Raw genomic sequence first — 14,839 nt, 5'->3', positions numbered from 1 at the left:
ATTGATGCAAGGCATATGGAATGGTTAATAATGCAGAACAACAAGTTAAATGTTGAGCATTTCTTTGCCTATTCGAAGCCAAGATCAGCAAGATCACGCTGAAGGACATGACAATGTTTTGATGAGGTTTGTTCTGCAAAAAGTGTGGGATGATCTCGGAAGTAGAGTGAATTAAGAAGACCGATTTGGCAATACCGAAGGATATGCAAACAAAATATAGTACTTATTAAGGTTGCATGATTGGCCGGCACCGGACAAAATGCAAACACCGGATCTTTATCTATTATACCCTCGGGGCCCAATAGGCATTACCGAGGGTAGACAACTTAGTTATAAATAGAAAAAGAAAGAAAAATTATGCGAGAAAGTAATGTAAGCCTATTAGGATAATAAGATAAACAGGAAGAAACAATAGCAAAAGGGAACCATGGAAAACCAGTAGTTTCAATTGATAGCGGTGCTTAACATGAATGCGAGAAGCTCATAAACTTTCCAGCATATCGCATCTCACATAAACGAGGTAATTCACTAGGAAGGCATATTGTATATGATGATCCTGTGCATCTAAACACACAGGCTTCTTTACAAGCACAACAGAAGCGCTCAAATACACGCAAAGTGCCTCGAGTAGCCAGTGGTGTGGCAATTTTGTGTGTATTCACGGACTTCTTTCATGCTTGGAAAAATGCTTATCGCATATTGAACAGGAAGCTTTATCGGGAGTTTTTTGTGTAGCTCTGCAATTTTGTCATTGACACTTTTCATCTAATTATAACATTTGAAAAGTTAATTAAGGATAAGTATGAAATTAGGCAGAATGCAAAACATAGTCTGAGTATCTCCAAGTGATGGCAAACAACATTACGTTGGTTCTGTCCAGCTACGTGGCATTTGCATATTTTTAAATCTTGGCGCATGATAGGTGGGACAGAGACCCTGTATATCATTTTTGTGCCTTGAATTCATCAACTGCTTTACGAGCTGTTCTGACATCTTAGCGATTCCGTTAGCAAAATAAGTATTGTATGTCATTGATTAGGGCAGAGTCTTTTGCGATGTTGTTTCGAGCTTCGATGTAATTATCAGCATGCAGGGGGCCTCTGAAGGAGGTTGATAAATTAACTTTATATAATGAACCAGTAGCCAAGATTCTTACAAATTCAACACAGAAGAGCTTTTGACCTGAGGATGACCTGAAGCGGACCGACATCTCGGTTTCGAGGGTTGCAAGGATACAGTCTCCCTGCCGGCAAAGAAATCGCGTCGGATGCTCGGATCGACGAAAGACGAAAAAAAAAAAATGAATCGACTACTCGCAATTTCAATTTTACAGTCACTGAGCCCTGATGCCATCAGATTTGCACACCGCAAAATGAGCCATTATATGAGTTGCGAAAATCATTTTACACATATTTTTTTCTTCAGCATATCTTTATTGTAAAAGAAATTATGAAGCCAGATGTGCAAACTGACCCTGACGACGTCCTAAGGTGAAACAGAGGGCGTGACTGCTACTATTGATTTTCTTAGTTTGATTTTCCCACAGAACAATGGTTGTTTTGGTCCATTCGACCTAAACTTATGGTTATTGCCTCAGGACTATGCTGGCTTCACGTCAAAAGCTTAACTTTTCTTGCGATATCAGTTATATGGACACTCCAAGTGCATTTCTGCGGTCGGCGTGGTCGTGAGGTTTCGTGCGAAGGCGATAAAATCGTCGCCGCGCGCCTTGTGCTGTATGTTCGAGTGAACGCGTACGAGGATGAGCCGGTAATCGGGGCTCAATAATCTCGCGCACGCAAGCGAGGAAAGCAGGGAGGACGCGCGCCGTCGTCCGTCGCGCGCAAGGCTCTAGGGGGAGGGGAGGGAGGGGGTGCGCGTTCTACATACTCTGAGTGGCCAGGGCGCACATAAGGAAAACATCCCCTGGGCTCCGGGAGCGGGGTGGGGGTCAGAGCTGCGCGCCTATTGGCTCTCGCCACAGGCCACTTCCGCTAGCGTGGCGGCACCGAGGGACGCGGCCTCCGACGTTGCCTCCGAGATTTAAGTTTGTTTACGCTCCGACGCTGGGCTGTCGCCGCGGTGAATGCGATGCATTACTGGGCACCAACACCCATTTGGCGATGGGAACACGCATCGCTTGCATTGTGTTGTATCCGAGGCGCGTGAAGCACCTGAAATGCTTCCAAGAAATGCCTGTGCAACGTTGCGCAAGGGTTGTGTGCAGGCCTTTGACAACGTCACGCCTCGCTTCCGAAAGCCGCGTCGCTCTCTTTTCACTGACGCTGAAAAAGCATTCATGCGTAACGTGGACACGCGCCACATCGAAAAGGAAGAAGGCAGCGGAACAAGACAGCCATGAAATAGCCGATTCCTTAGAATCAGCTTCTTTAACAGGTCCGGTGATGTCTGTGCTGTCGGCAGCTACGCACATCACTGCAGCCAGATATAGGCAGTTTTCTTTGACCAAAGACAAAAAAAAAAAGCTTGTCATTAGCAAAATCTACAGATTTCATGCATCTGAATTATTCTTGAAACTGACAATGTTGTTCTGACCGGCAATTCGAAGTATCATTTACAAAGCTGCTTCGCCGTATTGCAACACTTAATTTCTACTCGCACTGATTTGACCTGGCGGTATTCCCTTTATGCTACCTCTGCAATGAGTCGGAATCTATCCCTCATTTTTCATTGTCGGGTGGCGCTTTTCTGGCATCGAAAACGATGTCTAGAAATTGCGCTTCGAAATCTATAGGACTGCATTTAAGCAGTACTGCTATACTCTTTCTTGGAGCAACGGTATTAGGATACAGCCACTGGAACGTTTGCCTAGCCATCTTTAATTTCCTATGTGACACAAAAAGACTTTCTTATTAATATTTCGTAGTTTCTATATATGATTTACTTGTATTTCATTTTAGATCATTCAAAAAGTAAAAACACAAATTCACAGATAAAACATTAATATCATTATTCAAAACTTAACTTGCTCATGTTTAAGTATATCCTTTACTTTTTGTATTTCAGTATTAGGTTCTTGTTACTACTCCTATCAAGGCAAGGCTGACTATCGTATTAAACACTACTTTACTTCATTTATGAATAATTTATTTCTCATTTTAGAATATTCATTCATTTTCTTTTTTGTGTTATCTGTTAACTAACTGATTTTAAGTTTTAATCATATTACCACTCGATTCGTGGCCTATACCCCGTAGTGGGCTTGTGCTATTAATTGATTCTGCATCATCATCATCACCATCATGTGTGTAGGCCGCAACAATGACGACAACGAGGTAACTTTTTGTTGCAGTTTAGAGTGCATATTTCCGAAAACGCTTGTACGACCAGGTAAGACCACGCCGCATACGGTACGCAGAGCGTGCACTCGTCCAAAATAATTCGACACCACACAGAGTGAATGAGTGCATGCCACGCGGAATGAGAAGCGCACATATATTTGCAGATCGCGTCCACGAGCCTTCAAAGCATGCTTCAAACCATAAGCACTCTCCTGCTGCCGCGCGTGTGGCTTAACTCTGACCCCCCAATCTTCCTGGGATATGATTTTCTTATACCCGCTATGCGTGAAGGAAAAGCGCGTGGCTAACGCATAATTGTCTCGTCTCTTTTGGAATAAAGCGTAGGCCAAGCGGGAAACTCTGCTAAAACACCAAGCTTGCTACGATTCTTCAGTTAGGAAAAAAAGAAAATGGCAAAACGGCAATTTTTGATGGCTTCAACGCACAGCACTTGTGTAACGTAGCAAAGCTTTCAGTGCATTGCAGTGAAGCGAGTGAGAATTTTCGCGCATACGCAGTTTAAGCAACACGTTATTATAAAAACTAAACTTCACTTGGCCACGCTTCCACCCTTTATTTTCTCAGGTGCTCACCTTAGGCGTTCGCGCTGAAGCATACAGTGTGTTTCAGTGATGTGAAGAAAAATTTTGCACGGATACTAAGTGTAAGTAACATGTTATAAAAGCTGGAAGCCTCACTGGGCCACGATTGTAGTCTTCATTATTACAGATGCGCACCTGAGGCCTCCACTTGCCGGTATTATTTTATGCGAAGCATATTACGAGGGCTCAACCCAGCTCCTCAGGCGCGGCGGTGACCATGAAATCACGTGACACCGTGACGTCACGACAGAGGAGAAGTGGCTTTGGCTCAACTCTTGCAAGACGGGCTGGGTGGGAATCGAACCAGGGTCTCCGGAGTGTGGGACGGAGACGCTACCACTGAGCCACGAGTACAACGCTTCAAAGCGGTACAAAAGCGCCTCTAGTGAATGCGGTGTTGCCTTAGAAACGCGCTGTTTCTAAGGCGTGCGTCTCTTGCTCAGGCGCACATTTCGTTGCCGCGCCGAACGCTGCTTTGCTCGACGCTCACCGCGTCCAATGCGGGGCGCGTAGTCGCTGCCCTGTAGCCCATTGTCTTACACCCCTTGGCGGGTCGACGGGAACGCTGTCGCGTTCCACTCTTGAAGGCGAAGAAGTAATGCATGAGTTGTTTCTTCGTCTAGCCGAACCAAATATAGCCAAGCAACAGCAGTTCACCAGGCTAAACAGTGGTTCAACAACTAAAATAAAGGCTAGTATGCTTCGCATCCTGGGCTTAACCTTACCTAAGCCACAGCCATTTTTTTCTTTTCGCTTGCTATACAATTTCACTGCAGTACATACAAGTATTCTGGAGAAGCTTTTCAAAGTACATTCACCATCATGAAATGCGTATAACCGCTCTCTCTCCCCCCTAAAGAAAAAACAAGAACAATATCTACCAGATCACAAATGACGCAAAAAAAGCGTCCATGAAATGGAAGCAGAAACAGCAGCGCAGTCTTCAGAAATGATTCCTCATCTTTTAAATATACGAACAAGTCTTGGTTTTATTGGTATTGTTTAGACACAACTTTTTGAAACCAATGCTTTTTTCAAAAAAGGCATATAATCTGAAAAAGTGTAGAGGATTCTATAATGCCTTGCGGTTACGAGCGCAAGCGGAAATATTTGACCCACATCTGGTACGCTAACGAGAGACGTCAGAGAAACCGCCTGACAAAACAAAGCAAATGGAGAGGTTATCCACGTCATGGTAGCATATTGTTTCTACACTTGGTCTTATAACTCGGAGATCACTCAGCTAGCCTAAAAGAAACGGTGTACTGACAGGGGATCACTTCTTAATTTGTTCTTAATTCTCAAGACATGCTGAAGTAAGCTTGAGTTCATTGCATGTGCGTGCAGAAGGGTGGTTAAGGAAAATGCTTTCATCCAAACGTATAACGTTGCAGAGCGTTGTCTTCATGAGCAACAGTAGACCTGCACGTTGTTATTGTGCCATCAAGCCTACTTCACGAATTAGAGTATAAAAAGACGTACAAAAAGAAACGCATTTCATGATGGTGAATGTGCTTTAATAAGCTTCTCCGCAATACTTATATGTACTGCGGTGACACTGTAAAGCAAGCGAGAAGAATAATAATACTGGCAGTCGAAGGCCTCAGGTGCGCACTTGAGATAGTAATGAAGGCAACAACCGTGGCTCCGTGGGGTATCCAGTTTTTGTAACAAATTCTCTTTTCGCTTCACTGCAACACACTGTATGCTTCAGCGCGGAAGCCTCAGATGAGCACCTGAGATAATAAAGGCCAGAAGCGTGGCCGAGTGAGGTTTACAGTTTTTACAATAACGCGTTGCTTACGCTGCGTATGAGCGCAAACTCTCACTCGCTTCACTGAAATACACTGAATGATTCGCCGCATTACAGACCTGCCGTGCGCTGAAGCAATCAGAAATTAGTTTTTTTTTCATAACTGAAGAATCGTTGCAAGCAAGCTCAGTGTTTTAGTAGTTTCCCCATTGATCTGCGCTTTATACCAATAAGAGACGAGACAATTACGCGTTGGCCACGCGCTTTTACTTCACGCATAGCAGCAGGGGCGTAGCCAGGGGTAGGGGGGGGGCTTATGGGGCTTGAGCTCACCCCCCCCCCGACATTTATTCGTGCTGTCATGCGCCGCCGACCTAAACAACTCCCGGCGCCGGAAACCATGCTCGAGTTTGTCTAGAATGTCCTGAATTAATGCTCGAAAAGACTTTTTAGCGCGAACATAGCGAAATCGGGCTGGATTTCGCGGAAACGCCCATGCATCGGGAGTCACATACCGTAACGCAAGGAGCCCCACCGAGCACAAAATTTCAAGGGCGTTTTGATGGCGAGCGGGCTCGTCTCGGCATCTCGTGGAGGCCGCGGAATCTACCGAGCGCTTGGATTTCAATTCTGAAACTTTGTGGGTATAAAGTTCTCATAACATTTTGATGCGAAAGGTGCATTGACATTTCCAAAGTCGTGCTTTAGATTTTCGATTCCGGAATTTTGTGGGTTTAATGCTATTGTAAAGATTTGACGCCAATGGTGCATCGACCTTTCTAAAGTAGTACATAGGGCCATACAACGAGACAAGCCAAATCAACATACTATCAGACAAGTTGACAAAGCACGCAGCGAGGTCCGATGAGACAAAGCGTTGTGGTGGTTCATTTGTGCCATCAGGTCACAGAAAAGAATATGAATTTTTTTTTGACCTGCGCCAAAGCATCCATGTCAAGACACTAAAGCCACCATTGTAACTAAGTTCTTATTTATTTTTCTACCTAGACTTTTATTCGCGAGGATACATTAAGCCTCTTTCTCATTTTTTTTTGTTCTCGCAACCCGCGGGCTGCCAATCCAGCCAGAGCGCATGCGTTTTTCTCGTGCTGCATCGACAACCGCGCGGCGCACTCGGATGCGCGTTCGTTTTTCTCTGGCCGACTGCCTTTCACCTGGCAGAGCTTTGGACGCTTTCTGGCTAGCAGACGAGAAAAAGAAACAATGCATAGTCGCTCGCCGCCAGCATTGCGGGGACTCGACGCATTGCAACGCGTTCGCTTGTGTGCGCAAGGGAGAAAAGCGGGGAGGAAGCGCGCCGCTTTCTGTCGCACGCGATACATTTTGGGAGTGGAGGGGGGGGGGGGTGCTGTGATCTGTGAATCTGTGGTTGCGCAACCTGTTTATTTGCCTTGTTTGACGCATTATATATAGTAAATTTTTCTTAGGTACGTAGATTTATTGGAGACTTATACGTATATTTAAACATCTTGTTGCGAGGTTTTCTGTATATGCGCAGTGAACTTTGTTTCCAGTGCCAATTTTTGCCCTGTATCACGCTGTATCTTCACATATGTATATTCCATTGTATCTTCGCATTTCTAATGTACGAAGGCGAGTCAAATGAAAGTGAGACAACCCGCCCCGCGCAATAATGGTTCGGTTCATTATTTTCGAGGCATGCGCGTAGCACATACGCATCTTATTTACAAGTGACATGCAGAGGTCAGGTAAATGTTCTTTAATGTTCTCATACACTGGGTTGAACAGGGTTACGTGACATAATGGACACTCCAAAAGTTGAACAGCTTGGTGTCGTGAGGTTTTTGACAAATGAAGATGTTTCCCCAAAAGAAATCATTCGCCATATGGCTGCCGTATGCGTTGAACATTGCGTGTCATTGGCCACTGTGAAGCATTGTAGCAAACTGTTCAAAGAAGGACATGAAAGTTACAAAGACGATCCATGGCCGGGCCAAAGCCACCGTGCAATCATCCCCAAGACAATTGAAAAGGCCATGGTTGCTCAGTGGCTATGGTGTTGGGCTGCTGAGCACGAGGTCGTGGGATCGAATCCCTGTCACGGCGGCTGCATTTCGATGGAAGCGAAATGCGAAAACACCCGCGTACTTAGATTTAAGTGCACATCAAAGAACCCCAGATGAGGGTGACGAAATTTTATCTGCAATTGTGACCGAGGATGACTCATGGTGCCGCTGCTACTAGCCTGAAACACTACGGCAAAGCTTACAGTGGAAGCATTTGAATTCACCACTCCCAAGGAAAACAAAGGCCGTCATTTCTGCCGGAAAAGTGTTGACTTCTTTTTAGATCGTTAGGGGCCATTATTGATCGAATTTTCTAAACCTGGAGAGACTCTAAATCGTTTCAGGTATTGTGAAAGGTCGGATCGGCTGCGTGTCGCAATCAAGAACAAACGACGTGGAAAATTGAGCATTGGGAACATGTTGCTTCACAACATTGCCCGTTCCTACGTCGCTGATGTGGTTAATACGAAACTGGCAAAGTTCAAGTGGGAAACGTTGCAACATTCCTCATGCAGCCCAGACCTGTTTCCTTGCGTCTTCCACATTTCGTAAAATTAAAAAAAAAAACTGCTCAAGGGAACCAGATTCGTATCGGAAGATGACGTGTAGTCATTTACAGATTTTTGAGGCAGCAACTCAAGGAGTTTTATGAGACGGGAATTATGCGACTCGTTAGTAGGACAAGTGTCTAAATACTCATGGTGACTACATTTAAATAAAGTACCCCGTTTATCATATATTCGCATCGGCTCACTTTCATTGGACTCGCCCTCGTATATTTTGCAGAACTCCTGCTTTTTTACATGCGCTCTCTGTTGCGACTATAATTTCGGAGCAATTGCTCGCAATACACGAGCGGTGACAGCTGCTCCTGCGCAATACATTCTAACAAAGGAAAGCGTCATTGAGATTTTCCCCTGGTCGTTGCATATGTACGAAAATGTAAACAAGGTTGTTGAATGATATATATATATATATAGATCCCTCGACTAATTCTGTAAGGAGGAGGCCGAGCGGCAAAGTGAGCCCCCCACGAACGAAATTTCTGGCTACGCCACTGCATAGCAGGTATAAGAAAATCATATGCCACGAAGAATGGGGGGTCAGAGTAAGCCGCACGCATGGCAGCAGCAAAGTGCTTATGGTTTGAAGCATGGTTTGAAGGCTGGTGGAGGCACATCTGCAAATGTATGCGCGCTTCCCATTCCGCGTGGCATGCACTCAGTCACTCTATGTGGCGTCATAATATTCTGGACAAGTGCGCCCTATGCGGCGTTAAGTCTTACCTGATCGTACCAGCGTTCTCGGAAATATACACGCTGAACTGCGACAAAACTTACCGTGTCGTCGTTATTGCTGTGGCCTGAACATATGGCTCCATGATCACGCCGCTGCCGTCTTTCTTATCGATGTGGCGCGTGTCCATGAATGCTTTTTCAGCGTCGTTGAAAACGTAACGGACGCATTATTGACACGGACGAACGTGTCATTATTTTGCATTATTGGCGGCGCCTCCAGGACACCAAAGCGGCGACGGGGACATCAAAGCTAGAACCATCACTGGATCGTGGGTTGGAGCTCGCCGGTGGTGGTGGTGAAAACGTTTATTTCCTCTGAAAAGAGGGAGTTACATGGAGGGTGCTCTGGAGTCAGGCTTAGTGCCTTTCCCCTCACAAATACTAGGTGGAGTCCCTAGTACGGGACCCCAGTGGCTTCCGCTGCCGCCATAGCTCGTTCGACCATCGCCTTTTGGGCTTTCAGGTCGCAACAGGCGAGTAGGGTCGCCTCCCAGTCCTCCCGGGTGGGGTTTGGGTGTGGAGTAAAAGCAGGGTTGGAGGGGCACGCCCACACCATGTGGTAGAGGTCCGAGGATCTCTCCCCACAGTGCGGGCACTCCCCGGAGAAGGCAGGGTCAAAGTGCTTTAGCGAGGCCGGGCACATCATGGTGTTCGTGACAAGGCGGAGGAACAGGCGTTCCTCCGCTCTCGTTAATCCTTTACACGGGTAGGGGTACAGTTTATGTCTATCTTTGTATAATTGTGTTATTTCCTTGTAAGTGTAGGTCGGCGTGGCTTCCGCTGCTTCTTCAGAGGTGGCGGGGGACGAGGTTGCCCGGTTAGAGAGCGCGCGGGCGGCTGCATCTGCTGCCTCGTTTCCTCCTAGCCCCGAGTGGGCCGGAGCCCAGACTATGAAGCGGTGGGATGGATCTCCTACGTACGAGCTATTTTGCAGTAGCCGGTAGGCCAGGTACGGGACCCAGCCCTGTTGGACGTTCCGACACGCCCCTCGCGAGTCGGTTATGATTGTCTTGGAATCGGAGTGTTTTGCCGCTAAAGCGATGGCGACTTCCTCTGCTTGAGTGACGCTTCGGGCTTTGAAGGTGAGCCCGTTCACCGTTTTGGACTCGTGGATCACTGCCGCCGTGTACCACCCGCCATGGTGCGGGCCGGATGCGTCCACGTAGTATACCCCGGGTTTCCTTCCGTAGTGGTGAGCTAAGGCCTCTGCCCTGGCCCTGCGTCTACCCTCGTGGTCGTCCCTGGACATCTTAATTGGGAGTGGTCTTACGTGCAGGGCGTAACGCCATTCCTGAGAGAGTCTTACTCTCTCCTCGGTTAGAGTCGTGTGTTCTATGTGCAGACGGGCCAAAAGGCGGCGTCCTGACGGCGTCTGCGATAATCGCGTGTATTGACCTGTGAGGTGGGCTTCTCTAAGTTCATCGAAGGAGTTCGTCATACCCAGACCTTGGAGTCTCAGGTTAGACGTGGTTATCGGGAGGTCGAGGGCCTTCTTCGCCATTTTGCGTATTATCACCTCGATGATGTTCTGGTCGTGTTTGTTGAGGCGGAGATAGGGGGTCGAGTACAGGATTCTGCTTGTTACAAAGGCATTGGCCAGCCGCAAGGCGTCTTTGCTTCGCAGTCCCCCTTTCTTGTTCGAGACTCTGCGGACCATTCGGCCCACCTGATCTCCCACCTTCTTTAGTTTGTCGAGCGTGGTCGTCGCCAGCCGACGCTGGTGGATGAAAAGACCTAGGACTCTAATTTCTTTTCTTTCGGGTATCGGTTCCGATCCAAGTCTCAATTCTATCTTGTTTGTGCATTTTTTGTTGGGGCGAATGTGCACGAATTCGGATTTTTGAGGGGAGCAATGAAGGCCACATCTTTTCGCGTACTCGTTCGCCGCGGTGGCCGCCTCCTGCAGGCTGGCCTCCATTTCACCGAGAGAGCCCTGCGTGGCCCAAATGGAGATGTCGTCCGCGTACAGCGCGTGTTGCACACCCGGGACTTTCTCCAAGTGGACCGGCAGGTTCTTCATTGCCAAGTTGAAAAGCAAGGGGGATAGCACCGCTCCCTGTGGCGTCCCTCTCGTGCCTAATAGAAAGGGGCCGTGTTCCGCGTTCTGGATCCTCACGTAGGCCTGTCTGTCCGTGAGGAAGCGTTTTATATACCCGAAAGCGTTCCTGCCGCATCCCGTCTCTGATAGGTGTGTGAGGATCGCCTCGTGTGTCACATTATCGAAGGCTCCCTTTAGATCTAGGGCCAGCACTATCTTATCCCCGTTCGGATGTTCGATCGGGTTTAGTACCTCCCTGCTGAGTTGCAGCAGGATGTCCTGAGCCGATTTATTTGGCCTGAAGCCGTACATCGAGTCGGCGAAGACTCGCTTGTTTTCTAGGTACTCAGATAGTCTGTCTCTGACCATAGGTTCCATCAGTTTACCCACGCACGAGGTGAGAGAAATAGGTCTTAGGTTATCCGTATCTATGGCCTTGCCCGCCTTGGGGATGAAAGTTATCAGCGCCGTCTTCCACTCCGTGGGAAATGGAGCTTCGCCCACCCAAATCGAATTAAAGTGTTCTAGGAGGGATTCGTATGCGCGGTCCGGCAGATTGGCTAGGAGTTTTACCGAGATCCCGTCCCTTCCTGGCGCGGTCCCGCGTTTCATCCTCGCTAGAGCGGCCTTGAGTTCGTATATTTTGAAAGGTTCGTCCAGCTCAGCATTTTGGGCTCCATTGTATCTGTAAGCGTCTCCCCTTGGATCTTGGGTTGTGGTCAGGTACTGGTCCCGAAGCTTCAGTGCAAGCTGGGCCGTATTTCCTTGAAATGCATGTACCGCTCTCTGCAGGTGCTTGTGCGTCTCGGTGCGCGTCTGGTTGGGATCTATGAGTGCCCGGAAGAGGCGCCATGTGTTCTTGCTAGACATCTGCCCAGCGGCCGCGTTGCACCTATCTACCCAGTTCGCGTCCGCGAGTTGCGCCGCGTACTCCGCCGCTTCTTTAGTGATTGCCGCGATTCGAGCTCTTAGCTTTCGGTTATGCTTCTGTCTACGCCATCTTTTGACCATGCTGCGTCTGGCTGCCCAGAGGTGGAGGAGGTGGGTGTCCACGTCCGTCACCGCCTCTGAGAGCTTTACCTGCGTTTCCGTCGAACGCAGGTTGATCAGCAGCTGTTTTGTCCAGGCTTGATATCCCTGCTCCTGGATGGAGCTTACCTCGTATTCCTTTCTAAATTTCGTCCAGTCCGGCAGCATAGTGTGCCCCGTAGGCCTGGTAAGGGGTTTCGTACGGATCGTTATGGTGATCAGGCAGTGGTCACTACCGAGAGTTTCCTCCGTATTCGTCCACTCTACTCGCCTCGCGTTTTTCGTGAAGGTTAAGTCGGGACACGTGTCCCTCTGCACCGAGTTCCCTATCCGCGTGGGACACGCCGGGTCAGTGTGTAGGGTTAGACCTAACGCGGACGCCGCCTCCGCTAGCTTCCGTCCTCGTATGTCTTCTCGATGATAGCCCCATGAGGGACTCTGCGCGTTGAAATCTCCCATTACTAGTAACGGGTCTCGTCCTGCTACCCTGATAGCTCTGCTCAGGAGTGTGGAGAAGGTTACGTTTTTTGCTTTAGGTGGGCAGTACACGTTCAGGATGTGTAGCGGCGAATCCTCCTTTTTCAGTGGCAGAAGAGTCACCATCACGTGCGAAAAGCTGGTTTGTAATTCTAGATCTACCAAATTTGCAGTGTAGTTTTTGTGCACAAAGATGCACGTTAGGGGGTCGAGTTGGAACGTTTTGTAGTTTGTGAGGCTCACGTTCCCGCCAGGTTCCTGTACGGCCACCACTGCCGGAGTATGCTCGTACGTAGACAGGTGCATCCTAAGATCCGCTCTCTTAGTCCTCGATTTCAAGCCTCGACTATTCCACTGCGTTAATGTTATGGGACTCTTTTTAGTTTGTCTCGCCATGTTGTATCTGGAGATTGTTGTTATTCTGGAGGGGAAATTGCTCCTGGTGGTCTTCCTCCTCGTCCTCGCTTATCACCCTACGCATCCTGTAGGCTCGGGGAGTCTGGAGTCTCCTCGTGGTAGCGTATTTGCGAACCGTCATCGCTTTCGCTATCTGTTGTGAGACTATGGTGGGAATGGATTCCTGGACCCTTCTCATCATAGCTTCTAGTTTATTTTCAAGACTAGATTCTGTGTCGCTTTCCATCGCCTCCTCTTGCTGAGGTGGCTGGGGTTTAGCTAGCGCACTTTCTAGTTTGCTCGTTAGCACCGCGATCTGCGCTTTTAGGGCTGCTATCTGGTTTCGTAACTCGGTTTCTACTGGGTTGGGTGTGGGTGGAGAGGAAGGTTTGGGAGGAGGAGGAGGAGAGGCGGTCCCACTCACCTGCCGCATCCCGTTCTGGACTATGCTGGCCCAGGTCTTCTTTTGCTTGGGTTGATCAGAAGTCGACTCCCTGCTAGGTGGAGGGGGCGGGAGATTCCCGCTTCCTCCCTTCTTCTTCTTCTTGTTTTTTTTCTTCTTTTTCCTCCTCCTTTTCTCCTGATTGCTGGGTTGTTGCTGCGCGTTCGTGCGAAATTTCGCCGTGCAGTCTCTGGAGTTCGTGGCGTGTTCGCCGCCACACACCGCACATTTTGGGTTGCACAGGTGAGGGGACCGCACTCCCTCCACAAACGGGGCTAGCGTTCCGCAGAGTCCGCAGTTTTCTTGTCTCGGTGTCGGGCAGGTATCTGGCCTATGCCCCACTGTGCCGCACAAGTTACACGCTGGTATGGTGCGGCGGTACCTTGCTACCGGTATGACTTGCGCGTTGTACAGTACAGCTCTGGGCCTGTACTTGCCTTCGAAGGTGATTCTGGCTTTGTTAGAAGTTCCGAACTTTCGGATCTCCAGGATGGTGCTTTCTCCGTGAAAGCTTTTCACCTTCCCTCGCAGGGACTCGGTGGTTTCCAGATTGGCCACTGTGATGACTCCGTGAATCACGTTGTCTTCGCTCTGTTTTACGTACCCGTGCAAATGGAGGTCTGCTCCTTCTTGGATTTTTATCGCAAAGTCCCCGACCAGTTTGTCTGCCGCGTGGATGCTCGACGTGCCCACGATGATCAGGTTTTGGTCCGGGGATATTGTGAAGTAAAAGTTGTCCGCTTCGGCCTCCCCGACTCGCTGTCGTAGGGCTATAGGCCTAGCTCACCGTGTTGTAAGTTCTTCAAGCTTGTCGCCGTTAATGGTTTGATGATTAGCACCACATCGTCTGGTCTAAATCTGCAGAGAAACTTGGGTTTCCATGCAGCTTTGACTTGCCTTGGGCCTCCGGCTGCGCGCTCATCGGGTGCCTTGTCGGGTTGCGCATGGTGGCCTCCGTGAGCTGACGTGGTCTTCCCTTGTGCGCAGGCTTGGAGTTTCTGGGCTCTTGTTTCAAAGGCCCGGATCACATTAGCGTTGCAGGCTTGGTCCCGACTGGTCTGCGGCACAGTTGTCCATGCCATGCCTTCCGGGTCGTAGCCGCGTTGCTGGTTTGCGCTTGCCATGTTGGCTTGGAGCGGCCTCCCCGCCGCCGAACGCCGGCGTTCAGCCTTGAGGCTGCGTCGCGGCGCTATGGCGGATGGGAGGAAAAACGCTTAAAAGGTCAACAAATCGGCCCACCGGAGTGGGAGTGGTCTCCCTGCGTGCCGGCTGACTTGCTGGTCCTGTCAAGTCCAAAATTGTCGGGATCAAACGCGTTGGGCCGCCGCCACGGTCGAAAATCGCCGGAGCCGATGTCCCATGCGTCCGCTCGCTACGCGCGCTGGTAGCGTCCCCCCAGCTCGCCGAGGTATGCGTCTGCCAGGAGGGCTGTCCGCTATCGCGGACAGCCAATT

The sequence above is a fragment of the Dermacentor albipictus genome, chromosome 8 (assembly GCF_038994185.2).
Source record: "Dermacentor albipictus isolate Rhodes 1998 colony chromosome 8, USDA_Dalb.pri_finalv2, whole genome shotgun sequence".
NCBI classification, from domain to species: Eukaryota; Metazoa; Arthropoda; class Arachnida; order Ixodida; family Ixodidae; genus Dermacentor; species Dermacentor albipictus.
The sequence above is the reverse complement of the archived record's forward strand: the minus strand, read 5'-3'. Positions refer to the sequence as shown.